The sequence below is a fragment of the Anomaloglossus baeobatrachus genome, chromosome 1, assembly GCF_048569485.1.
Source record: "Anomaloglossus baeobatrachus isolate aAnoBae1 chromosome 1, aAnoBae1.hap1, whole genome shotgun sequence".
NCBI classification, from domain to species: Eukaryota; Metazoa; Chordata; class Amphibia; order Anura; family Aromobatidae; genus Anomaloglossus; species Anomaloglossus baeobatrachus.
The window spans coordinates 510946869-510974414 of NC_134353.1; the positions used below are offsets into that span (position 1 = coordinate 510946869).

Here is a 27546-nt window from a genome sequence, read left to right on the forward strand (position 1 = left end):
GCCTAGAGCCCAATATATTATTAATATTATTGGAAAAGCAGAAAGGACCAGTAATATAGGATAATACATAGACTAGTGCTCCCCTGATACCCAGGTGCCCTATGTGAGGCAGAATGCCAGCTGCTGGCACTATAGTAATAGTATGATGATCTCAGAGCAGGACAAGTGTGCATTGTCTCCATCCCCTCGGATATTTATAGAGGGGAAGCCGAGCAGTCCCTTTGGTGACAATGAATATTTTGCCCAGATATGGTCCTGGCTCTGCACGGAGCCGGCAATGAGCGGACAACACACAAGTTGCAGAAGAGCAGCTCCTTACCCAGTGGAAGCGCTGAGGAGAAGGAGCGGGACGGCTGGGACCGGTCCTTGGAGTCTTGTGAGGGGCGGCCGCCCGGGTGAGGTGCAGGCTGCAGAGTGCAGAGTCTGAGGGCACTGCCGCTCACGTGACGTCAGCCGGTGGGCTCCGGGCGCTGCTGTGGGCGGCTTCTGTCAGGTGAATATGGCAGGCGCAGCCTCCCGAGCGGCTCCTTATCCCTGATATTCAGTTACATGGTGTATACAGGCAGCAGGAATAGAGGACACTCATGTGGAGAACTTAGAAAGCGGAAAAAGCCGCCCGCCATGTGTACAAAACTGAGGCTGCGGCACATATGTCTCCTGAGGTAAACGCCTCACCTCTAGAGCCCGTGCACACGACGGTACGTTCATCCAGGACAGCGGGACGATTGTGTATATTATACACTAGAAGGTGGCCCGATTCTACGCATCGGGTATTCTAGAATTTACGTATTGTGTAGTTCATGTATGATTTTTGTTTTATATATATATATATATATATATATATATATATATATATATGTTGTGTGTAGTTACCAAGTGTTTGTGTAGGCGCTGTACATGTTCTGGGTGTTGTCTGGGTGTGACGGGGGTGAGAGCGGTGTTGTATGTGTGTTGCGTTGTTTGTGGAGCGCTGTGTGTCTGTAGCGTTGTGTGTGTGTGTTGCGCGGTTTGTGTGTGTGTGGTGTGTTTTGGGGGGAGGTATGTTTTGTGCAATGTGTGTGTTGTGCGGTATGTGCGTATATTTGTGTGTGCCGCGGTGTTTGTGTGTTGGGTGTTGTGTGTGTGCAGCGTTGTCTGTGTGTGTAGGTGTCTGTGTAGGGCAGTTGTTTGTGGTTCCCAGTGTGTGTGTGTGTGTGTGGTGTGTTGTGCAGTGCGTGTGTGTGTGTGTGTGGTGTGTTGTGCACTTCCCATCGTGCTCCATCCCCCATGCAGCGCACTCCCCATCGTGCTCCATCTCCCATGCTGCGCACTTCCCATCGTGCTCCATCCGCCATGCTGCGCACTCCCAAACGTGCACCATCCGCCATGCTGCGCACTCCCAAACGTGCACCATCCGCCATGCTGCGCACTCCGAAACGTGCACCATCCGCCATGCTGCGCACTCCGAAACGTGCACCATCCGCCATGCTGCGCACTCCCAAACGTGCACCATCCGCCATGCTGCGCACTCCCAAACGTGCTCCATCCGCCAGGCTGCGCACTCTCAAACGTGCTCCATCCGCCATGCTTCGCACTCCCAAACGTGCTCCATCCGCCATGCTGCGCACTCCCAAACGTGCTCCATCCGCCATGCTGCGCACTCCCAAACGTGCTCCATCCGCCATGCTGCGCACTCCCAAACGTGCTCCATCCGCCATGCTGCGCACTCCCAAACGTGCTCCATCCGCCATGCTGCGCACTCCCAAACGTGCTCCATCCGCCATGCTGCGCACTCCCAAACGTGCTCCATCCGCCATGCTGCGCACTCCCAAACGTGCTCCATCCGCCATGCTGCGCACTCCCAAACGTGCTCCATCCGCCATGCTCCGCACTCCCAAACGTGCTCCATCCGCCATGCTGCGCACTCCCAAACGTGCTCCATCCGCCATGCTGCGCACTCCCAAACGTGCTCCATCCGCCATGCTGCGCACTCCCAAACGTGCTCCATCCGCCATGCTGCGCACTCCCAAACGTGCTCCATCCGCCATGCTGCGCACTCCCAAACGTGCTCCATCCGCCATGCTGCGCACTCCCAAACGTGCTCCATCCGCCATGCTGCGCACTCCCAAACGTGCTCCATCCGCCATGCTGCGCACTCCCAAACGTGCTCCATCCGCCATGCTGCGCACTCCCAAACGTGCTCCATCCGCCATGCTGCGCACTCCCAAACGTGCTCCATCCGCCATGCTGCGCACTCCCAAACGTGCTCCATCCGCCATGCTGCGCACTCCCAAACGTGCTCCATTCCCCATGCTGCGCACTCCCAAACGTGCTCTATCCCCCATGCTGCGCACCCCCCATTGTAATCCATCCCCCATGCTGCACCAGCATCAGCCTCTCTACCCGCAGCCTCAGCCTTCTGTCCCCAGCCTCAGCCCCTCTCTGTCCCCAGCCTCAGCCCCTCTCTGTCCCCAGCCTCAGCCCCTCTCTGTCCCCAGCCTCAGCCCCTCTCTGTCTCCAGCCTCAGCCCCTCTCTGTCTCCAGCCTCAGCCCCTCTCTGTCTCCAGCCTCAGCCCCTCTCTGTCTCCAGCCTCAGCCCCTCTCTGTCCCCAGCCTCAGCCCCTCTCTGTCCCCAGCCTCAGCCCCTCGCATCCACTCACACACACCCGATCGCATCCACTCACACACACCCGATCGCATCCACTCACACACACCCGATCGCATCCACTCACACACACCCGATCGCATCCACTCACACACACCCGATCGCATCCACTCACAGACACTGACGATATCGCACATACGCGCTGATACTCACAACATCCGGACATACCACATGCCTCTGGCCATGTGATCCTCCGTCAGGTCCTGGAAGATCACAACAGCACAGTATCGAGGCCGAGAAGCAAGCGATATCGCCGGATGCTGTGAGTATGTGGATGCGATGTGTGTGTGAGGTGTGTGTGAGGTGTGTGTGAGGTGTTTGTGAGAGTGAGTGCGATCTGATGTGTGTGTGTATGCGTGTGTGTGTGCTGTTATGTTTGTGCGTGTGGAAGTCGCGCCGCTGCAGGACCTTGATTTACTGGTAACTATGCAAGCATGGTTACCAGCGCAACACGTCCCCCGCTCGCACGGGAGCCCACACCAGCATACGGCGGCGGCGTACGCTGATGTGGGCTCCCGTTGGGGAGGGGGGAAAGGGGGGGGGGAGTACAGTACTCACCTGGGATTCGTGGCTCCGTGACCGTGTCAGTTCGGGCAATGCGGGGGGGGGGCGAGAGCTAACATCTATTGCGTGAGGGGGGCGGGGCGTGGCGTGGCCGAGTTGCCAATGCCTGCAGGGTGCCGGGGCGAGAGGCCAATCCGTGTGGGGGGGCGGGGCCATGGCGAACCCAGCGGCCAATCAGCTTTGTGTCACCGTAAGGACATGTCACGGTGACACTGTCACGTGACACAATTTTGGAGCATGACAGACAGACAGACAGAATAAGGCAATTATATATATAGATTATATACTTGTGTATATTATACATTATATACATCTTATTTGCACATTTTTATGCAGGGTGGAGCACCCAGAATACCACTTTCCATATACTAGTTGCCCTTATCTATACAATCTCACTATTTGGCTAAGTTCATATGACTATAAAATAAAATAAATTGTCAATTTCATCCAGAAAACTTACAAATTCTTCCTCCCTCGTCTACTGTGTGAAGTCAGTTTCTTTACAGTAGCAGCTGCTAATTTACAGGAACATTTAGGCCCTGTGCGCACTTACCGTTTTTTCCCGCGGATTTTCCGCGGATTTGCTGCATGTTCCGCTGCAGAAAATGTTCATAACATCTCTGCAGTGAATCACCAGCAAAACCTATGGGAAAAAAAAATCCTGTGCGCACTATGCGGATTTTGACAGCTGCATGTTTTGCTGCAGGATTCCCGCAGCAAAAACAATTGCATGTCACTTCTTTTCCGCACGTCGCTGCGGGATTTCACTCCATTGACTGCAATGTAATCATGAAATCCCGCAGGGAATAACGCAGGCAGCAAATTCTGTGCAATTCATTGCGTTTTCCTGAGTTATCCCCTCCGGTATTTCGCGGTTTACCTGCGGTAATGTACATCGCTGCCTGAGGTTTGCAGGGAAGTGATGTCATTATGACAGGAAGAGGAAGCGGAGCAGAGAGTAAACACACACACACACATCACAGACATAGAATACACACAGATCACACTCACACACAGACATATAGAATACACATAGAAAGCAAACGGAAATATAGAAAAAAAAACACGTGGGCTCCGCCGTATTTTTACCGTCCAGCCGAGGTAAGCACACAGCGGCGACCCGGTATTCTCAGACTGGGGAGGGCAAGGGGCAGGGTTAATGTCCCCCGCCTCCCTCCCACCTCCCGCAGCCCGCAGCCGAGAATTTCAGCCGCAGCTGCCCCGGGACTGTCGCATGCATTATGCGGCAGTACCAGAGTGTCCCCAGCTCTTCTAGATGCCGTGATGCGGTGGCGATCCAGGTAATAAGGAGTTAATGGCGGCGGATCGCCGCCACTAAGTCCAGGCTTGATCATGGCAGCGTCTATGTGACAGCTGACATGATCAACCCGTAAGTAAAGTGAAAAAACACACACACCGAAAAAATCCTTATATTTAAATAAAACAGAAAAAAGCTCCTGGTTCACCATTTTATTAACCCCCCCGAAACACACAGCTCCGGCGTAATCCACGTCCTGCGATGCTTGCATCCAGCCGCAACTGACACAGACACAGTGCTGAATGCAGCCTCGCAACGAGACAGCAGAGGTAACCACAGGGCATTTCCCACGGCCGGTAATTTGAACTCACTAACGACCGTGAGAAATGCAGCGTGTGCTCACAGGGACTATCTATCCCTCTATCTAACTACACTGTGTTCCAAATTATTATGCAAAAAGAGTTTAGGAGTGATAAGGTCAGAAATTTTTTGTTTGTCATTTAAACTCATTGATGGTGATGTGTGCCAGGGCTCTTTATATCACTGACAGAAATTGCAGATACCTGTGCAAATTAGTTTGGAAGGTGTGTCCAAATAAAGGCAAGACTATTTAAGAAGGCTGTTCCACATTATTAAGCAGCCTACATTTTTTGCCAAAATGGGAAAGAAAAAGGATATGTCGGCTGCTGAGAAGCAACAAATTGTGGAGTATTTAGGTCAAGGCATGACTACAATCAACATTGCCAAGACACTTCATCGTGATCATCGCACAATCAAGAAGTATGTAGCTGATTCACAGCACACACGTGTGCGTGCGGATAAGGAAAAATTGAGGACCCTTTCCAACAGGCAATTGCGTCAGGTTAAAAGAGCAGCTGCTAAAATGCCTTGTCATAGCAGCGGACAAGTTTTTGAAGCTGCTGGTGCCTCCAACGTCCCCCAAACAAGATGCAGGGTCCTTCAGAGGTTTGCAGCTGTGTGTAAGTCATCCTGTCGACCACCACTATCCACTGCACACAAGCAGAAACGGCTCCAGTGGGCCAAACGATACATGAAGACTTACTTCCAAACTGTTTTGTTCACCGATGAGTGCCGTGCAACGCTCGATGGTCCGGATGGATGGAGTGGAGGATGGCTGGTTGATGGACACCCCATGAAAACACGGCTAAGGCGCCAACAAGGAGGAGGTGGAGTAATGTTTTGGGCTGGAATCATGGGGAGAGAGATTGTCAGTCCCCTGAAGGGGTAAAGATGAATTCCATAATCTATGTGGAGTTTCTAAAACAGCACTTCCTTCCATGGTTCAGGAGGAAGAACCGTGCATTCCGCAGCAAGATCATTTTCATGCATGATAATGCACCGTCTCATGCTGCAAATTACACATCTGCATCTCTGGCTGCTATGGGCATAAAAGAGGACAAACTTATGGTGTGGCCACCATCATCCCCTGACCTCAACCCCATTGAGAACCTCTGGAGCATCATCAAAAGGAGTGTCTATGATGGCGGGAGGCAGTTCACATCTAAGCAACAGCTCTGGGAGGGTATTCTGACCACATGCAAAACAATTGAAGCATAAACCATCCAAAAACTGACAAATTCAATGGACGAGTGAGTTCAGAAGCTTCTTTTGAACAAGGGGTCCTATGTGCAAATGTAACATCACCTACAATTAAGTTTTGACTTGAAAACTGTTTGATTTCATTTTGTAATAAGCTGATAATGCTTAGAATTTCACAATTGACCATTTGGTTTTTCAAAATAAAAATAAAAAGGTTAAAAACTCTGCTGTGCATAATAATTTGGAACATGCATTTTGAGTGTTTATTATTTTTAAAAATATACTGTTTTCATAGGCAGTTTGATCAAAAACATTTCAATTATACTCGAATAGTAGATGACTGGAAAATAACAATGACTGCAATTCATAAAGTTAATTTAGGAAAATATGAAAAAATATTTTTTGCATAATAATTTGGAACACAGTGTATCTATCTATCTCTCTATCTATTCTATCTATTTATCTGCTATCTAAGGAAGGAATTTGTTTTTTTTAATGTGCTTTATTGCATTGAAAAAATTGTTTAAAAGAACAGAGAGTCCTCAGTGGTTGATACCTTTTAATGGCTAACTGAAAAGATGGTAATAATTGCAAGCTTTCGAGACTACTCAGGTCTCTTCATCAGGCATGGTATAACACAAAATCTGAAGAGTCACATACTTATACACAACAGGACTTAGAATAGTGCAGTAAAAAAAAAAAAAAAAAAAAAAAAGAACAAGTTATATGAAACAGAACTATCTCTATGGCAGGGGGACAAGCTGTTCTAGCCATAAATACTGCTGCAGCAGTATTTATGGCTAGAACAGCTTGTCCCCCTGCCATAGAGATAGTTCTGTTTCATATAACTTGTTCTTTTTTTTTTTTTTTTTTTTTTTTACTGCACTATTCTAAGTCCTGTTGTGTATAAGTATGTGACTCTTCAGATTTTGTGTTATACCATGCCTGATGAAGAGACCTGAGTAGTCTCGAAAGCTTGCAATTATTACCATCTTTTCAGTTAGCCATTAAAAGGTATCAACCACTGAGGACTCTCTGTTCTTTTAAACAATTTTTTTATCTCTACTGGCTAACACGGTACAAAGATATATTTTACTTATTGCATTGAATGCATTAAAGAGCATGTACCAACCCGCACGTACCAACCCGCACGCGGCAAAACCGCGGCAATACCGCGAACAATATCGCGGTAAAGCCGCGGCAAACCGCATGCGGTTTTCGGGTGCGGTTTGCCGCGTTTTTTTACCGCGGGTGCGGTAATCTTTCAGTGCTTGTGGAATTTTCTTGAGAAAATTCCATTTTCCAGTGTGCACAAAGCCTTACAGTTTCCCATCTTAGGCTAGGTTCACATTTCCATTCTTATGCATCATTCACATGCGTTGCTTGACGCTTGTGACTGATGCGTTGTACAACGAATGACAAGAATTGGATTTCATTGTCATGATAAAGCGGATTCCGTTGTAAAATGAGAAAGAGAGAACGATCAGCTGATCGCCGGCGGCCGGCTATTGTGAACGATCAGCTGATCGGCCGGCTATTGTGAACGATCAGCTGATCGCTTACAAAAGCCGGCCGCCGGGCGATCAGCTGATCGTTCACAGAAGTCGGCCGCTGGGCGATCAGCTGATCATTCGGCCGCCGAGAGAGACATTTATTTGAATGATTAAACGCAAGATTTGAGCATGCGCAGTGAAAACATAAGGATTCCGCTGCTCAAAGAAACGTTCCATGCTGCGTTCCTGCCACCAGACGGTAAGTCGTTCCACAGCTGATCAGTCGGGCGGCGGATGCAACGCAAGTGCATCAGTCGCATTCTGCCGCTCATACAAGTCTATGGTTAACAACGGAATCCGCCAAACGGATTGTGACTGATCATAAACAACGGAAATGTGAACCTAGCCTTACAGAATTATATCTGTAAAAATCGGATGCCATACTGCGGCTTCCTTTTTCTCCTGCACTCAGAGACTTGAATGGGGGAGTCTCCTCCGATTTGTATCATGTTGCCATATGTTTCACAAAGTTTTGATCAGTGAAAAAAAAATTGTCCAAACGAGATAAAAGCAGGATCCAGCTCCCAATGGAATACGAGGGGCTGCTGATAAATCTTTGGCTTTACCCAGAAAGAAACAAGATAGGATGATGAAACGCTACATTTATTCCACATACCGTGTTTTTCCAAAAGTAAGACACTGTCTTATACTTTTTTTGCCCCCCCAAAAAGCACTAGAGTTTATTTTTGGAGGAGGACTTACTTTTGGAGATACATGGTTGAGGGTAAGTTTACCCCCCCCAAAAAAGCAGACCCCTCACTTCCCAGGAGATTCATACTTACCAGACCCGGACATCTGCGTGGCTCCCAGGTCCTCCTGCACTGCGGCAGGTCCTTGCGCTCCACTACACAGCCTCTCAGGATTCTGCCAGCCAGAAGAAATCGGTGTCGCTGGATGTGGTGAGTGTGTGTGTGTGTGTGATCCGATGTTAATGAGGCAGCTCCCATCTGCTATTTTTTTCTCAGTCCAAATCGTAATGAGAAAAAAATCGCAGCATGCTGCGTTTTGGGGAGTTTCTCGCATGAGTCACTCCAATGCTATGGGTGCGTGAAAAAAACGGATGTCACACGGACGGCACATACACAATTCTAGTGACATCCGTTTTTCTCAATACATTTCACGCATGTAGCAGAGAACAATGTAAATGCTTCTGTGCATAACATTACATGAGTAGCAGCTGCTGAGGGTAAAAACTGGTTGCACACTGACAGCACACTGATGAAAAGTGAACTAAAATTGTCCGACTTTCTAGCATGAGAATCGGAACGATTTTACACGCACAAGTGTGATTTCAGCCTTACATCGGTATTTCAAGTTCTGTAAGCCTAGCAAAAAGAAGGATTTCGGTTGTGCCTCAAACAGGCATCTGTAGCAGCCATAGCATCAGAAATGGTGTGACATTTTGTACCCTTGAGGTGTTTCTTCAGGTTGGAAACAGATGATAGTTGGAGGGAGCTAGATCTGGTGAATAAGGTGGGTTGCTAACCAGTATTACCATGGTCTCTTGTGCAGTGCAGTGTGAGCGGAGGCGTTTTCTTGAAGGAACAAAATTCGTTTAGACAGCTTGCCGCACCTTTTGGCCTTCAGTGCTGCCTTCAATTGGTCCAAAAGTTCAATGTAAGACCTTGCATTGATGGTGGAACCCTTGTGAAGGTAGTCCACTAGCAGCACGCCCTCCTTATTCTAGAGCATAAACGCCAGTACCTTAGTGGCTGATTATTGCACCCTGAACTTCTTTGGACGAGAACCACTGTGCCTCCACTCTTTTGACTGCTCCATGTTTTCAGGGTCATACAAATAAATCCAGGTCTCATCCATAGTGACCAGTCAATACAGGAAGTTCTTATCAGTCCGGAAATGCTGACAAATGGATCGGGAAGTTTTCACTTGCATGCTTCTCTGATTTGTTGTCAAACATTTGGGGACCCACTTTGCATATAGCTTCCTCATGTCGAATTGTTCATGGATAATGACACAATGTTCACGGGTAATCCCATTAGCTGAAATTTGTCGATTCTCCAGTATTAGGTTTTGTAAAGCATCGATGATCTCTGGAACAACAACCACTCTCGGTCGTCCAGGACATTCCTCATCATCGGTGCTGAAGTGGCCCGTTTTAAATTTGGCAACCCAGTTCTTAACTGTGGAATATGAAGGGCATTGACCCCCCGAACGCCTGCGACATATCACCATGAATATCCTTCACGGAATTTCCTTGCAGAATCAAAACTTTTATCACTCCTCTGCTCTCAGTTGCTGTGAATATCGCATTAGACTGCGCCATTTTGTTTTCCCGCGTGTGTAGAACATTGTTCCCATAAGCAACAAGCACAAAATTTTGAAAACATATATTAGACACATAAGGCTTTCATGTGATGTACCTTTCTTTACCATAGAAACAAAAAAAGATCACAAAGACTTATCAGCCACCCTCGTATAAAACGTAATCTTTCCGTATTAAAATCCAGATCCATGATAAGAAAGAAAGGAATTTATATCCCAAGTTCCCAATCGCATGACAAAACATGTGTAGCTCCCCCTCGTGTTTTTCCATGCTACTCTAGCAACCTGGGCTATCTAAGGCTGGTTTCACATCAGCCGGATCCGTTTTATTTATAGTACACCGCATGCAACCACAAGTCACCGGACCGTTATTTTACAGGATCTGTCTACCGGATCCGGCATAAAAACGGACCGTTCACTTGCGGTTGCATGCGTTTGACTGCTGTTTTTTGGGCAAATTTTGACGGATCCTTTTTTTTTATACATTGTTTGACTGTTCTGTTATATTTGTATATACTAATATAAAAAGATATATGTACACAATTTTGTGTGTTGGTGTGTATATATATATAACATCATCATCACCGCACACATCCCGACACTACCGCCCACATCATCACCGCACACTTCCCGACACTACCGCCCACATCATCTCCGCACACAACCAGACACTACCGCCCACATCATCTCCGCACACATCCCGACACTACAGCCCTCATCTTCACCGCACACATCCCGGCACTACAGCCCTCATCTTCACCGCACACATCCCTGCACTACAGCCCTCATCACCGCACACATCCCGACATTACCGCCCACATCATCACCGCACACATCCCGACATTACCGCCCACATCATCACCGCACACATCCCGACACTACAGCCCTCATCATCACCGCACACATCCCGACATTACCGCCCACATCATCACCGCACACATCCCGACATTACCGCCCACATGATCACCGCACACATCCCGACACTACAGCCCTCATCATCACCGCACACATCCCGACACTACTGCCTACATCACCGCACACATGCAGGCACTACCGCCCCCATCACACCGCACACACACCGGCATTACCTCAGTGACATCACCACTGAAAGTGCGACTCCCTTCAGTTGCTGCATGGAGCTCACAGTGAGCGGCGGTGTTCGACGGCCACTCCTGTCAGCTTCATGTAGCAGAGCTGAGAGCGTCACGGGACCTAGTGTGGATTACGCCGGACCTGGAGGGGTGTTTGGGGTTTTTATTAAAGTGGTGAAAGAGGTTTTTTTTTCTCTTTTATTCCAAATAAAGGATTTTTTAGGGTGTATGTGTTTATTTACTTTCACTTACAGGTTAATCATGGAATGTGTCTCAGACGCATCCCATGATTAACCTAGGACTTAGTGGCAGCTATGGGCTGCTGTCATTAACTTCTTATTACCTCAATTGCCACCGCACCAGGGGAATTCGGGATGAGCCGGGTACAGCCCCGGAACTGTCGCATCTAATGGATGCGGCAATTCCAGGCGGCTGCTGGCTGATATTTTTAGGGTGGGGGGCTCCCCATAATGTGGGGCTCCCCATGCTGACAATACCAGCCTCCAGCCGCATGGCTTTACCCTGGCTGGTATGAAAATTGGGGGGACCGCACGCCGTTTTTTTAAAATTATTTATTTATTTAATTTACTGCACGATATAGACCCGCCCACCGGCAGCTGTGATTGGTTGCAGTGAGACAGCTGTCACTCAACGTGGGGGCGTGTCTGACTGCAACTAATCATAGGCGCCGGTGGGCGGGGAAAGCAGTGAATACTAGATGGAATAATGAGCGGCCGGCTTTTTCAAAAGAGGAAAAGCTGCAGAGCAGAGCAGTGTGACAGCCGTGCATGCTGCGCTGGTGATCGGTGATTGGTGAGTATGAGAGAGGGGGGAGAGGGATAGACCGACAGAGAGAGAGACCAAGAGGGTGAGACCGACTGACAGAGAGAGAGAGACAGACGACAGGGAGACAGAGACAGAGAGATCGACAGAGATAGAGATTGACCGACATCGACAGACCTCACTCATTTATAGTGTTTTCTGCTACATGCGATAAATGTAGTTATAAAAACGCATGTCACTAGGATGGTGTGTGTGCCGTCCGTGTGACATCCGTTTTTTTTCATGTACCCATGGACTTGGATTGAAGAGACTCGCGCGAGAAACTCACCAAAATGCAGCATGCTGCGATTTTTTTCTCAGTCCGATTTGGACTGAGAAAAAAATAGCAGATTGGAGCTGCCTCATTGCTTAACATTGGTCCGAGTGCAATGCGAGATTTTCTCGCATTGCACTCGTGCGAGTTAATTGCAAGTGTGTCTCCAGCCATAATGTGTGTGTGTGTATATTTTATATATATATATATATATATATATATATATATATATATATACATATATATACACAGACACACACACACACACACACATATATATATATGTGTGTGTGTGTGTGTGTGTATATATATATGTGTATATACCGGATCCTTGCGGTACAAAACGGATCCGGTGCTCATTGAAAAGCATTGCAGAGTGCGCCGCAATGTACTGGATCCGGTTAGATGCAGTATTTTATCTTTTTACAAAAACGCAACATGTTGCGTTTTTGTATCAAGATAAAATACCGCAAATTACAGGATCCGGACAGTAACGCATGCAACCGCATGCAAACGCATGTTACTGCAAGTCCATTGAGAATGCATTGAGCACACAACAGATCCGGTAATGTGTTTTGCGTTTTTTTGCCGTTAGGCAAAAAAACGCTGATGTGAAACCAGCCTAACTCTTCTTTTTCATGCAGCTGGAATTTAACCCCTTCAACCCCCGGCTTATTTTCCGTTTTTTTTGTTGTTTGAGTTTTTTGCTCCCCTTTTTCCAAGAGCCATAACCGAGTTGTACTTTTAACTGAAACCATTAGTTTTACCATATAGTTTACTGGAAAACTGCAAAATAATTCCAAGTGCGGAAAAAGTGCAAAAAAAGTGCGATTGCATGATTGTTTTTGGGATATTTTATTCACAGTGTTCACTATATGGTAAAACTGATGTGTCGGTGTGCTGCCTCCGGTCGGTAAGAGTTCGTAGACACCAAACATGTATAGGTTTACTTTTATCTAAGGGGTTAAAAAAAATTCAAGTTTGTCCAAAAAATTGGCGTACTTTTTGTGCCATTTTCTGTGACCCATAACATTCTCATTTTTTAGGATATGGGGCTCAGTGATGGCTTATTTTTGTGTCTCAAGTTGATTTTTTTGAATGGTACCATGTTTGTACAGAGGCTACGTTTTGATCGTCTGCTATTGCATTTTGCACAAAATTGTTGGCGACCAAAAAACGTAATTTTGGCGTTTGGTAAACAGCGTAGCGGCAAAATAATTCCAATCAGATTAATTTATTTTTTATTTTGATAGATTGGACATTTCTGAACATGGCGATACCAAATGTGTGTATATTTTTTTATTTTTTTAAACCCTTTAATTTTTAATGGGTTAAATGGGGGTGATTTGACCTTTAAGGGTTTTTTTTTTATTTTTTAAAACATTTACTATTAACTTTTTTTTTACTAGTCCCCCTAGGGGACTATAAGAATCGCTTGTTCATTTCTTTTGATCACAGCTACACAGCTCTTGTCACTGGCAGCACTCGACCAGGTGAAACAGGAAGTGAGTCATGATAGCTCCAGGAGTCATCTCATGGCAACCATCGGCTCACAGTGATCATGTCACAGCACCGCCGATGGAGTCGGGTAAGTGAAGATTTTCTGCGACGGAGATTAAAATCGCGATGTCAAATTTTGACATTGCGATTTAAGGGGGTGCATAGATCCCGGATACACCCCTGTCTGTGAGGCACACGTCAGCTGTCCAAATCAGCTGACATGTGCACGGATCGCCGCTGGCTGCCCACAGCGGCCGCAGGTGATTACATTATGACCGCTTAGGACATACCGTTACAGCCCGCGTTCGTTAAGGGGTTAATACTCAAAGATTTAATGTCTATTGCATTTGGAGCTGGATCCTCCTTTTCTCCCTGTTTGGATCACCCATGTTGTCAGAATGGTGTTCTCTTCTCCATTTTTACTTGTACAACAGCGTCAAAACATCAAATAGAAGTGGACTCCCGCGCTGTTGACAGCGCGGAAGTCCACTTCTGTTTGATGTTTTGATGCTAACCTCCTCGTGGTGGCTGCTGCAGCCGTAACTCGTACGCCTTCAATAGCAATTGTGACTATTTCACAACTGTATCATGTGAGCTCATCTGATGTTCTCTATGAACGTTCTTTAATATTATTACCCTATTAGTGACTTTTGTCTTTTCAGTTTCCTTACATTACTTGAACGACAGGGGAGGGAGCTGGCTATAGTCCTCCTCTCCCCAAAAAAAATTGGTAACCTGCACTACCTCATTGAATAATATTTGGTTTAGTTTTTTCAAGGACAGCACTCGGACCAAAAATACAATTGTGCAATTGAGTCCTTACAAGTGTTTCACCTCACATTTTACGGATGCTGTACCTCCATTTTTTATTTTAATTTTGCCCAATTTTACAAGAGCAATAACTTTCTTTTTTGTTGTTAAGATAAGCTGTTAACATATTCATTCAGACATTTCCATTTAGAGGAACACACAAACAGAACTCATACAAAATTAATATGCTTCATAACTGATTCCAACGGAAGCTGAGGGGTCCCTCTGATTATTGCTGGATCTATCTGGTTTCCATTACATGTCCATTTTAAAACCGAAAAAAAGGTCTGCATTATGCGCCTTTTCTTCCATTCTAAAAACAGATAACAGGACTCAGACAGACCCCATAATATTCAGTGGGGCCCATCTACTTCCTCTAAAGCAGGACCTAACAACTTTTTCTGATCCAAGAGCCATATTGTCATACTGAATTACTCACAAGAGCTGAAATAAAACTGAAAAGGAAACGGTCAAGCATTTCAGGCTGCCCAATCATAGGCAACATGAATCACAACCTAGCTGATGATTGAAGACAGGTATCACTGAAATTTGTGGATGGCCTAAAAATGTTTGCGGGACATAGCCATGAGCAACACTGGAGTGTTATATAAAATATCAACACTCCAATATTGCCTAATTTCTGGCTTGTTCATTATGCCCATGTGAAGAACCAGATCCCAATCATTTCTACTGTGTCAAAGGGAGTTCATGTAGTAAATGATAAATTGGTTTTGAGCTAAAAATTGTTGGGCATGCAAATTTATTTGGCCCACCATAAGGCCGGAGTCACACTTGCGAGTGACTTGGTGAGTCTCACATTAGCATCACCCGACATGGCCGCACACTCTCTGGACAGGAGTGTGTCAGCTGCATAGAAATACATGCAGCATATCCGCTCCTGTCAGGAAAGTGTGCGGCCGTGCCGGGTGATGCTGATGCGAGACTCGATGAGTCACTCGTAAGTGTGACTATGGCCTAAGATCGACAAAATCATCAGAGAAAAGGACTTTGAAAAAATCGATTTCACTCAGGCCAGCAGTGTCAAATTGGATTCCTGATTGTGGCACAAAATCAGCAATCTGTGGTGCAAAAAATCTTCTGGTGGTGAGGTCCATAGGGGGTCACTGGTGCTGGGTTGGAGGACCCTGACGCTGAATTGGGTGTCACTAGTGTTGGGTTGGGGGTCACAAGTGGCGGGCGCTAACTTCGACGTCTCTGTTTTGGTTCAGAATCACTGGAGGAGTAAGAGAATTGGGAAGGAATACAGGAAGGAGGTAACCTCTCACTATAATAGTCGGAGACCACAAATGCATATGCCTCCTCCTCTGAATATCATCTTTGGGACAAACGTGACATTTTATTTTTTGTGTGTGGTGTGTGTATAAAGCAACCAAATTTTATTCTGGTGTGTGTGTTTGGTGTAAACTTTTTTTTATTTATTAGAATAGCAGAAAAGAATTTAGAAAGAAAAGGATAAAATAAAATGAAAACGATTTGGTAAAATAAAAAACCTAAACTGATGACAGTAAAATCAATTACTGAGCGTCTGCAACTAAGCTACACTAATCATAAATCTATGCAGTAGAAAAAAGTGTAGTATGAGTACTACAAGATTTTCCACAACAACTACTAAACTGACGACAGTAAAATAAATCACTGAGCGACAGCAACTAAACTACACTAACCACAATTCTGTGCAGTAGAAAAAAGTAGTATGAGAACTACAAGATTTTTCCATTACAATAACTAAACGGACGACAGTAAAAATAAATTACTGAGTGCCCGCAACTATCTCATGTTAACCCTGACTTTATTCAGCAAAAAAATACGGTACTAAACAGCAAATACTACGGTAATAAATAATAATAATAATAATCTTTATTTCTATAGCGCCAACATATTCCGCAGCTCTTTATAGTTTTACTTTCCTTAATCTAGGTCTATCAACTATCTGACGCTAACCCTTAGTATAATTCACTAAAAAATACGGTAGTAACCGGCAAATACTACGGTGTAGTTTTACTGTCCGTAATATAGACGTATCAACTACCTGATGCTAACCTTGACTAAAACCAAGCAAAAAAGTCAAAGTTCATGAATAATATAATATTTATTCATTTATATAGCGCTGATAATTCCACAGCGCTTTACATACACTGGTAACACTGTCCCCATTGGGGCTCACAATCTAGGTTCCCTATCAGTATGTTTTTGGAGTGTGGGAGGAAACCGGAGTACCGGAGGAAACCCACGCAAATACAGGGAGAACACACAAACTCCTTGCAGATGTTGTCCTTGGTGGGATTTGAACCCAGGACCCCAGCACTGCAAGGCTGCAGTGCTAACCACTGAGCCACTGTGCTACCGTTGAATCTGTCAAAAACGTCTGGATAAGTAAATTCATAGGGGAAAAATAAAAAATAGTCTTAAGAAAGAAAGACAACTTAAAAAGTTGCACAAATAGTTTAGAAAATAAGGTGCAAATACTAAAGCCACTAAAAAGAGAAAATTACTCCAGAAAAGTGCAGAAACAGAAATCATAATTGACTTGGGAGCTACTGATTTTATTATTAGATTGTTCAATGGCTCCACCTAGTGGAAAATAAAAGAAATTACCTTATTGTGAAGCAAAGCTCTGGCCCTAACATCCATTGAATAACATAATGCACATTACATTATTGGAAAAGACTAACATTAACTGGAAGTGTTAAAAAGGCACTAACCTGTCAAATATAATCATTAAACACACTGAAACTTAAGTACTCCCTATGTATTTCTTGAAAGCAAACAACCTGACTCTAATCTCTTCTTCATCCCTAAACATCTGGAACATTTAGTCATCTAATCCACTATCTCTCAGATAACGCGCTTCTGGAGCATTTACAATCCAGTTCTGTTCTTTATACTCTACTAAAACTGCCTTTGCTAAAGTCTCTATCTATTAACAGCTAAATATAATGGTCACTACTCCCTGCTGATTGTCCTGGATGTCTCTACTACATTTGACACTGTAAATGAACATTTCCACCTCATTATACTCCACTCACTTGGCCTCCAGAAAAATGCTATTTCTTGATTCTCTTCCTACTTCTCTAACCGATCATTCAGTTTATCAGTTGCTGACTCTTCTTCCTCTCCTCTTTCCGTTACTGTTGGGGTTTCTCAAGGTTCAGTCCTAGTCCCCCCCCTCTACGTTTCTCTATACGCTGCCCCTATTGGACAAACCATCAGTAGACTTGGTTTCCAGTACCATCTATATGCTAATGACATCCAATTATATACATATTCTTCTGACAGCATCCCCACATTAAAGGGAACCTCTGTCACTAGATTTGGTGACTATAAGCTGCGGTCACTACCACTGGGCTCTTATATACAGCATTTGTAACATGCTGTATGTAAGAGCCCAGGCCGCTGTGTAGAGCGTAAAAATGACTTTATAATACTTACCTAAACGGTCGGTACGGTGCAGATGGGTCAGATGGGTGTCGCCGTTCTCCGGGTGTGGCGCCTCCTCTTTCGGCCATCTTTGTCCTCCTCCTTCTGAAGCCTGGGTGCATGATGCGTCCTACGTCATGCACACAGGCGGGCATTGAGGTCCTGCGCAGGCGCACTTTGATCATAATCCGAACTTGCCACATCTGTCTCCAAGACTTCTCTTGTGCTCTGCCAGTTAACAAGGAATTCAGTACTCCAGACAATGCAATTAATACATAGCCCCCACATTTTTAAGCATGCTTTAGAAACAAATCTCTTTAGACAGAACTACAGAACTATAACCTTATTTCAGTAATCTAACTTTTCACCTATTCATCTGTCTCCACATCCTCCATGCACCTAATAGCAGTTGGTAACTTACTTAGGCAGATACAAGCTGATGACCAACTTACGTGGCATTATTTATAATGATAGCTGGACCATACTTGACAAGCACTTTTTTACCTATTGTGTTCCTCCTATGTCCTTATAGGTTGTAAGCTTGTGAGCAGGGCCTTCACCTCTACAGTAATGTAAATGTTGAACTATGTGTTACTTGGCAATTATGTTTCTTTATGTCTTTATTCTCTGTACATGTCCACCTCAATTAAAAAGTACTGCGGAATTTGTTGGTGGTATGTAAATATTATCATTATTATTTACCTATTGCTTATGGTTGTCAGTTTGCTTACATGTCCACCTACATGTAATTTTGTGAAAAATAATTCTTTAAATAATGCATTTAAAAATTCATATAAACCTAAAACTCTCATACTAGCAGAGATTTATACACAAAAAAAAGGTAAAATAATAGATGTTACTCCAATAAGAGCTTGTGTTTTCAAAAATGCTGAGACGGAGCCCTTGCAATTTGGCAATAATGGGTTAAAAAAAGACTGCCAACAGCTCCACTCAAAGACAAAATTGCTGGTACACTTCTGTAAAAGTAAATAAATCCATAATGGTCACTGAAATAACTTGAAACTGACAAAAGTAATTTTCTAATTAACTTAACTAAATATCAATTAATGAAAATTTGACATTACGTCTGAGCTGTGGTGCACAAAAAAAAGGATAGAAATATTGCAAATAATTTGACCTAGTTTAAACAAGCATCAGAGGTGTCTACAATTTTATAATAAGCCAGTCTGCCTATTTACAGGGTGAAAAATAGTCACTGTGCTGTTTAGTATTAGGAAACATTCACATGACAGTTCTGTTTTTGCGGTCCGCAAAACGGTCCGTTTTTTTACGGATGCATCCGTGTGCCTTCCATTTTTTTTGCAGACCGCAAAAAACATAAGCAGCTAGAAAGATAAATAGATGGGTAGATATAGAGATGGATAGCTAAATATAGAGACAGAGAGATAGAGGGATTGATGGATGGATGAATGAATGAATGGATGGATGGAGGGACAGATAGATAGATAATAGATGAGAAAGACATATATAATGTCCCACCCCCCTGCATATTCTAAGCTGGCACCCTTTAGTGACTTTCCTGTGGCACTAAAGGGTGCATTGCCTTGTATTTAGCCAAAAAGTAAATAATTAAAAAAAAACACGTGGGGTTCCCCCTATCTTTTGTAGCCAGCTAGGGTAAAGCAGACGGCTGTAGCCTGCAAACCACAGCTGGCAGCTTCACCTTGGCTGGTAATCCAAAACAGATGGCACCCCACGCTGTTATTTTAAATTAAATAAATAATTTAAAACAAAAAAACGTGGGGTGCCCCCCAAATTGGATCACCAGCCAAGCTAAAGCGGACAGCTTTGGTCTGGTATTCTCAGACTAGGGAGGTTCACAGTTATTGGACACTTCCCAGCCTAAAAATAGCAGGCCACAGCCGCCCCAGAAGTGGTGTATCCATTAGATGCGCCAATCCTGGCGTTTCACCCCAACTCATCCCGTTGTCCTGGTGCGGTGGCAAACGGGGTAATATATGGGGTTGATGACAGATATGTAATGTCACCTGTCATCAAGCCCTGGGGTTAGTGATATCACGGTGTCTATCAGATACCTGACATCACTAACCCAGTCAGTAAATTAAAAAAAAATAGACAACAAAAAAAGTTTTATATGAAAAAACACTCCCCAAAACATTCCCTCTTTCACCAATTTATTGAAAAGAACAATCAAATCCGGGTCCGGCGTAATCTAATAAGAGGGTCCCATGATGATCCATACTCACTGTCCCAGTCAATGAAGAACAGAATGTTCCCTATTGGCTGGGAGAGTAGTGCAGTGACCTGAGCTAACATCAATAGGTCAGCCCAGGTCACTGCAGGGGGTGATGAGCACTGCTGTCAGGAGGTTAGATGAGATCATTACCTGCTGTGACGATCTCCTGCACTCCTGACGCCAGCGCTGTCACTGACTTCCATTGTCTGCCGTGTTCTCAGCGTACAATCGCAGGAGCCCGTGACGTCACCGCTAGTGACAGTCTCAGGCCTGACATGTGAGAACGCGGCGGGTATAGAAGGCAGTGACAGCGCTGACGTCAGGAGTGCAGGAAATCGTCACCACAGGTAATGAGCTTTACTAACCTCCTGATGGTAGCGCTTGTCATCCCCGCGGCTGCCCGCACTGCAGTGCGAGAAGCTGCTGATACTGCAGTGCTGGCAGACACTGACACACTGCAGTTCGGGCAGCCGCGGGGCTGGCAGGGAGCGGGACACAGACTGCAGGGGCACCCGAAGGAGGTCACATGGAAGTGCTTCCGTGCGGCTTCCGGAGATTTTGCGGGCCCATTGACTTGTATTGAGTCACGGTCCGTTATTGCGGAACAGAATAGGACATGTTCCATAATAACGGAACGGACATATAGCATCCGAAGTGTTTTTTTGTAGGATCGGATGCACATGGAAGTGCTACCGTGTGCCATCCGATCCTACACAAAAGACATTGAAAAGATGGTCCTGTCAGTAGGTCCGCAAAAAAACAGGAACTGACCAGGACAAACGGAACGGTCATGTGAATGAGCCCTTATAGTGTATAGCACACTGAACATGGACCAAAGAAGGCAAAGAAGAGAGTTTTCTTAGGAGATAATAAAACAAACGTATAAAGGTAAAGGCGATAAGACCATCTTCAAGCAGCTTGATGTTTCTGTCACTACAGTTGCACATATTATTCAGAAATTGAAGGCATATAGAACTCTAGCCAACCTGACTACAACAGGAAAATTGATTACAAAATAGAGAGGGATATTATGAATGGTAACTAGAGACCACTTTGGCTTACTTGTTTTCGGCACATTCCACCACTTTTACACAAACTATATAGTGCCCTAAATAATAATAATGCCTCTACCGTGTCCTGCAAAGTAGTAGTAAACTCCTTTTATTCCCCACACAATAACAGTGCCATCTCTGTGCCCCACCACACTAATATGGTTTACTCACATGTCCCAAGTCTGAGCTCTGCTCCGTTCTTCCCGGTCCACTAAACTTTGTTGTGTTCCACTTTGGGCTTTGCAAGTAGCCGGGCATGCTTCCATGTGTTGAGTTTCCTATGCCTATATTAGACCCACTGAGAAAAAAAACACCTGGATCTTGATAATAAGACTTGAGTATTGCTAAGACTTGTAGTTTGCCTGTCCACAGCTACCTCTCTGTGGTCTTCAAGGCGTCTCCTGTTTGCCTGTGGCTTCTAGTACCCCTGAAACCTGTCTGTAGTTTCCAGGCCATCTCCTGGCTGCTTGCAACTCTCAGTTCCTTAGCTATCTGGCTGCCTGCGGCTTTCAGGACATCTCCAGGATGTCTAAAGCTTTTAGTACCTTTATAACCTGTCTACAATCACCAGGACATCTGGCAGTCTGCGGCTTCCAGTTTCTCAGCTACTCATCTGCCTGCAGGTTTCATTACCTCTGCCACATGTCTGTGGTCTCCAGGAAATCTCCTGGCTGTCTGTGGCTTTCAGTTCTTCAGCTACCAGTCTGCCTGCGGCTTTCAGCACCTTTGCTAATGCTCTCATATCTGCTGCACAAACGCCTGTGGCCCGTGTGCCCATCTGAACCTTGGGCTTAGAGGATCTGTCTCACCTAGTGAGCATCCTAGCACTCTTTACTCTCTCATAGTAATAGTGGCCCTCTATGCCTCCTTACAGTTATACAGTACCTTATAGAAATAGTGCCTGCTTATAATAATTGCCCTTTGCCTCCTTTAATATTTCCATTTGGCACTTTATTATAACAATGACCCAGTAAATTCTTATAATAATACAAACATCCCTGTCCTTTCTTGTATAATCATAATGATTCCACAGTGTATCTGTTTAAAATAATACCCCCTCCTTATTGTGCCTCCTTATAATAATGACCAAGAGCAGGGGCGTACGTAGAAATCACGGCACTATATAGCACAAGTCCTATCACGGCACATAGGAGCAGTCTAAGGAAGGTATTCATTCTGTCTTTTTAAGACATGGAGAGGAATATGTATTGCATAATTTACACATTTATTTTCCCGTACCGAAGCCCCTTTTTGTTCTCACCCACTATGATATCCCTTCCATGGCCCCCGTGGAGTATAATGCTCCATATAGAATTATGTTCCCACATTCCTTCACCTACACAGCATGATGGCCCTACTACTCCACAGAGTATGATGGTCTCGACTGCCCCCACACAGTATGCTGGTCACCACTGTTCACTACACAGTGTGATAGTCTTCACTACACAGTGTGATAGTCATCACTGCACCCAACACATTATGATGATAACCCCAGCCCCCCACACAGTTGTCACGTGGACATAGTTAGTGGTCACCTGGCAGCTCCAAAATTGCTACGACTAACAGGTTTGGTGCCATCTACTCTGTGTTCCAGAACTCAGGGGTTGCCCTGGCCTTCACTCTTTAAAGGGAACCTGTCAGATCCAATATGCCCCCAGAACCACAAGCAGTTCTGGGCGCATATTGCTAATCCCTGCCTAGCAGTCCCTGTATACACTAGCATCGATAAAGGGATCTTTAGAAAAAGTATTTCTAAAGATAGTTTATAATATGCTAATGAGGCCAGGGACTAGTCGCAAGGTGCGAGTTCCATTGGCTTTTCGGCCCCCTTAGCATGTTAGCACGCCCCTGTGGGAGTACTAACATACTAATGAATGCGCAGCAACGCTGCACATACCTCAGTCTTGATGCCAGCCGGCGGAGGATGGATGCACATTCCGCATGATCCGGAGTCCCCCGGGACTTCCGGTTATGTGCACTATACCTCACTGAAGCTAGGAAGCTTACACCCCGCATCAATTTAGTGCGCATGATCAGAAGTCCAGGGGAGTTCGAGTCATACGCAGTGCGCATCCATCCTCCGCCAGCCGCCATGAAGAGTGAAATATGTGCAGCGAAGCTGAGCATTCATTAACATGTTAGTACACCCACAGGAGCGGGCTAACATACTATGTGGGCTGGCTAGCCAAGGGAACTCACACCCTTATGACTAGTCGCTGGCCTCATTAGCATATAAGAAACGATCTTTAGAAATACTTTTTCTAAAAACCTGTTTATTTATGCTAGTGTATACAGGGACTGCTAGGTAGGGATTAATAATATGCCCCCAGAACTGCCTGTGGTTCTGGGTGCATATTACACCTGAGAGGTTCCCTTTAAGCCATATTTGTTTTTATCAATCCATTCCCCTATACCTGCTTGTCTGTCTGATCACAATTTCTGTCATAGTTTTTTTTTTTTTCCAATTTGTCAATAGCTTTTATTTCTTCCAAGGATAAAAGTCGAAGATGGGTGTGTTCAGGGTGATGAAGTATTGCATGTTGGTGTTACTCGTCTTTTTCACACTTGAAGGAACTCTGATAGGAGGGCAATCTGGATATCTCGTTGGTCATATTTTAAAAAAGATAGATGTAAGATTGCAGGGCTCTTTGCAAAACAGACTGGTAGGTCAGCTGCCTGATTGCAGTTCCATTTATTCTCTATGGTGCTGCTGGAATAAGCCAAGTGCATCTTTAAAGGTAATGACTAGACTAGCGATCGAGCATATATACTGCTGGTACATTCTAAAAAAATAAAATATCTCCATTCTGCCAATTGGTGCAAGATAAGTTATTACCTCTCGTGATGATCGGTGAAAACAAGTTGCACCTAACAACCCCTTTATGGATACAACACTCTTTTGGACACAACACCCAAGAGGACCAAATCCCTAAGTTTGAACTTGCGATAGAACGGGATACTCTGCCTGTAATACAGGAACAAAATATGCACAGTTCTTTGTGTTCATGCTAATGCCACAGGAGGTTTGGACTTGGCAGTTGTTGAGTTTGGCGACTCATACTATACGCTTCTCTGCACACGGCAAGCTCTTCCTGTGACTCCAAATGGTCTGCCAATTTGTGGTTCAGGTTCTTTGTTTTACAAATGCTTACACTTTTCAATACCACTCACAATTGTGAGGGAAATACTCTGCTTCTATGCCATTGGAACTCCAAATTAATAAGATTTGTTTTACATGCGCTTGGAGAAATCAATACAGCACATCTATGATGTACTGAAAGTTTCTGCTTTATTACATTATGTGAGCAGCTTATATAGTACCTCAAATAAAGAAATTACCATGCAACAATAAGAGCTAAGAGCTGCAGGGGTGTGTGTAGAAATGTGAAACCTCCCCACCCATCAGTGTTGGCTGAGCCCTATGACATCATTCAGTTATAAGACAAGATGGTTTCTATAAGAACATAATGGCAAAATGGCTTATATTCTCTCACACAAAATTGATCACGGAATATTTACTTGGGAAGAGATTTCACTAACTTACCTGTTACAACAAAATGCCGATTACAATACCATGCTTCAATGCAGTGAGCTTTTAAAGGGAACCTGTCAGGTGCAATGTGAACCCAGAACCACAAGCAGTTCTGGGTGCATATTGCTAATCCCTGCCTAACTATCCCTGCCTATAGTAGGATAGATAAAGAGATCTTTAGAAAATGATTTCTCAAGATCCTTTATGATATGCTAATGAGGCCAGTGACAAGTCGCAAGGACAATAGTCCCAGAAGTCCGGGGACTTCTAATCATGCACACTGAGCCGAAAACCAGTGTCGGCAGCAGAGAGGTGAGCGTGGCCTTACCTTTCCACAGGGGCGTGATTACATGCTTAGGGGGCCGACTAGCCAAGGGAGCTAACGCCCTTGTGACTAGTTGTTGGCCTCATTAGCATATCAAAGGATCTTTAGAAATACTTTTTCTAAAGATCTTTGTCTATGCTACTATAGGCTGGGACATGCTTTAGCATTTCAGAGTGCAAACTGTCTTTCTGCAATCGGTTAGGCAAGGATTACAAATATGCATCCAGAACTGCTTGTGATTCTGGGTGGATATTGCATCTGAAAGGTTCCCTTTGAGAATGACCTATTCTATCATAAATGTTACTACTGCAGCAGGAGTGTAAATGGATTACCCTGCTACAGACTGAGTCACCTACAAGGTTAAATGAAACTAAGTCATTTGCATGCTTTCTCTGAGTAGGTTGACTTGATGGATTATAAAAGGGGTGTCCATTTTTATCTTTGGATTTTGGCGCAGCATGCTTGAGATGCACATATACATATATGTGTGTGCGCGTGTATAGATGTACACATGAGTGTGTGCATGTGTACATGTGTATATATGTGTATGTATACATATATGTGTATCCTTTTTAGTAGTTACAGCAGCTTTTGCTCCACTGTTCTCCTACACTGCTTTTAATCATTTTTAATGTGTATAAACTTTGTTTTTCCACAGTTACTTTTCCCTGTCGCCTTGAGGAGAACTCTGTTTGTGATTGTGATCCCTATGGCATTCTGCCCACCATCCGGGGACATCCTGTTCTATATGAAAAAAGTCACCATGATTGTGTGCAATTTTGGATATACAGTGCATTTTATTGTACATGCATATTTTGTACATACTGGTATTAATGTGATGATATGTGGAACATTGGATTATGTCCCCTCAAAAGGACGTATTGAGTCCCAGGTATATCCCTGTGCGCGTGTACGCTGTTCTCCGCCTGCTCTCCAGGATGACGCTGCTGTCACAAGCGACACATGTGCGTACGGCATCATAGCCACCCAGCACACACGTGCGACGCCGACGAGCGGCGCTTCCGGGGGAGTGGTGGATGGCATCGCGCATGCGTCAGCGTGGGATCGCAGGTGGGACCTGATTAAATCACAACAGTACAAAAGGTGTGGGTGCATAGATTAATGGCAGCCCCCTGAGGAAGCGTTTTTCTGCGAAATGTACATTGGGGTGGAGGTCTTACTGTCCTGATTCACCTCTATACAATGGGTAATACTATTTTGCTATGTTAGACTGTGTCATCTGGACCACGAGTGCTACAAGTCGATCATACAATGTATATCTGAATAATGATTGTTGACTTACATGTGTGGATCCATATTTGCCCAGCCATTTGTCCAATTTGGAGATGGAACATTTACTTACACTGGTTCATACAAATGGTGATTGCATTCTTCATATTTTTTTCTTTTGACCAAACACTGTGATTATATTTACTCTATGGGCAACATAGCAATTATTAATCTCTTGTTTGCACTAAGCACTTTAATCATAACATCTAGGTGATTTGTATATATCTGTTGCTTTGTATTAGCAGGAAGAATAGACCTATGTAGGCCCTTCCTGTTTGTTACATTAATTACTTTACTGCAACGGAGATTCAGCCTGTATTTTTGTCCTCTGCATCCGTGTGTGTTTTGAACACTGTAACACTTCATTTTTTAATGTTCATGTAGGGTTTTATCATTGTCAAGTTGATATGTGTAATAAATACATTTTTGTATTATTGAAATGCGCAATTACTCCGGTGTTCTCTTTGTGTAAATACTGTAGTGGAGTTAGCATAGTATTTTTTGATTATGCAAATCTGGATAAATGCATTCATTATCATAAATGTTAGTAGCAACACACTGCATCAGTAGGGGCTTATTTGTATACATCTGTGTCAACAGGATTTAATGAAGACTCTGAATTCACTAATTATGAAGTGTCCCAAAACGTCTCTGCAGTGTTATTGCAGAACTTAGTAATTGAGGTTAACAGTTAAATTACAACTAACGCTACAATGGAAACCTCACAAAAAAAGTAAAAAAAATAAGTTTAACAGGTAATAAATACATTTGTAGGCAGACTATTTAAAAATGTCATTTTATTGTTCTAATTAAAAATGTAAGAGGTTAGAAGTCATAAATAGTTTCTGACTCTCTCTGTGGGACCACTCTGAAGACTGGGTATCCCTCCCTGCAACGTCAGAACATTTGTGTGACTTGGCCAACACCATAAGACTTTAGTAAGGTGAAATTAGAGCTAGTTGTTACAGAATAACATTCAGCCTCATTTATCAAAAGTTGCTATAGAAAAAAGTTTGTTTCCGATAGCAACCAATCAAAGCCCAGTTTTCTATATTTAATCTGCTCTAGTAGAATGAAAGTGAGCTGTGACTGGTTGCTGTAGGCTACATAGATTTTCTATTAGACACTTTAGATATATCTAGGTATATTTCCAGCTTTTTTCATCTTGGAAGGGGCTGATTTATCCATCCTTATACCAGTCTATGTTTATTTGATGCTGTCATCTAGAAGAAACCTTACTCTATAGACCTCCTTTAAAGGCCTCTTACCCAGTATCAATTATTCTATTATTAATATTAAAGGTTTATTCCCATCTCCAAGACCCTATCCCAA

At 44.3% G+C, this 27546-nt stretch overlaps 1 protein-coding gene and 1 long non-coding RNA gene across 4 annotated transcripts in view; one reads left to right on the plus strand and one right to left on the minus strand.

Moving 5' to 3' along the window:
* The window catches only part of TMOD1 (tropomodulin 1), a 150559-nt gene extending 150049 nt beyond the window's left edge, over positions 1 to 510 (minus strand). For 2 of the 3 annotated variants that reach the window (XM_075316111.1, XM_075316105.1), the window contains exon 1: positions 320 to 510. The gene's annotated coding sequence lies outside the window, so the exon portion shown is untranslated. The remainder of the gene's footprint in view (positions 1 to 319) is intronic. The other variant, XM_075316109.1, reaches the window with a different exon arrangement.
* On the plus strand, positions 296 to 26654 carry LOC142243921 (uncharacterized). Its single transcript, XR_012724414.1, has 2 exons — positions 296 to 493; positions 25583 to 26654. It is a non-coding gene; the product is annotated as an uncharacterized LOC142243921 (long non-coding RNA).
* The last annotated feature ends 892 nt before the right edge of the window (positions 26655 to 27546 follow it).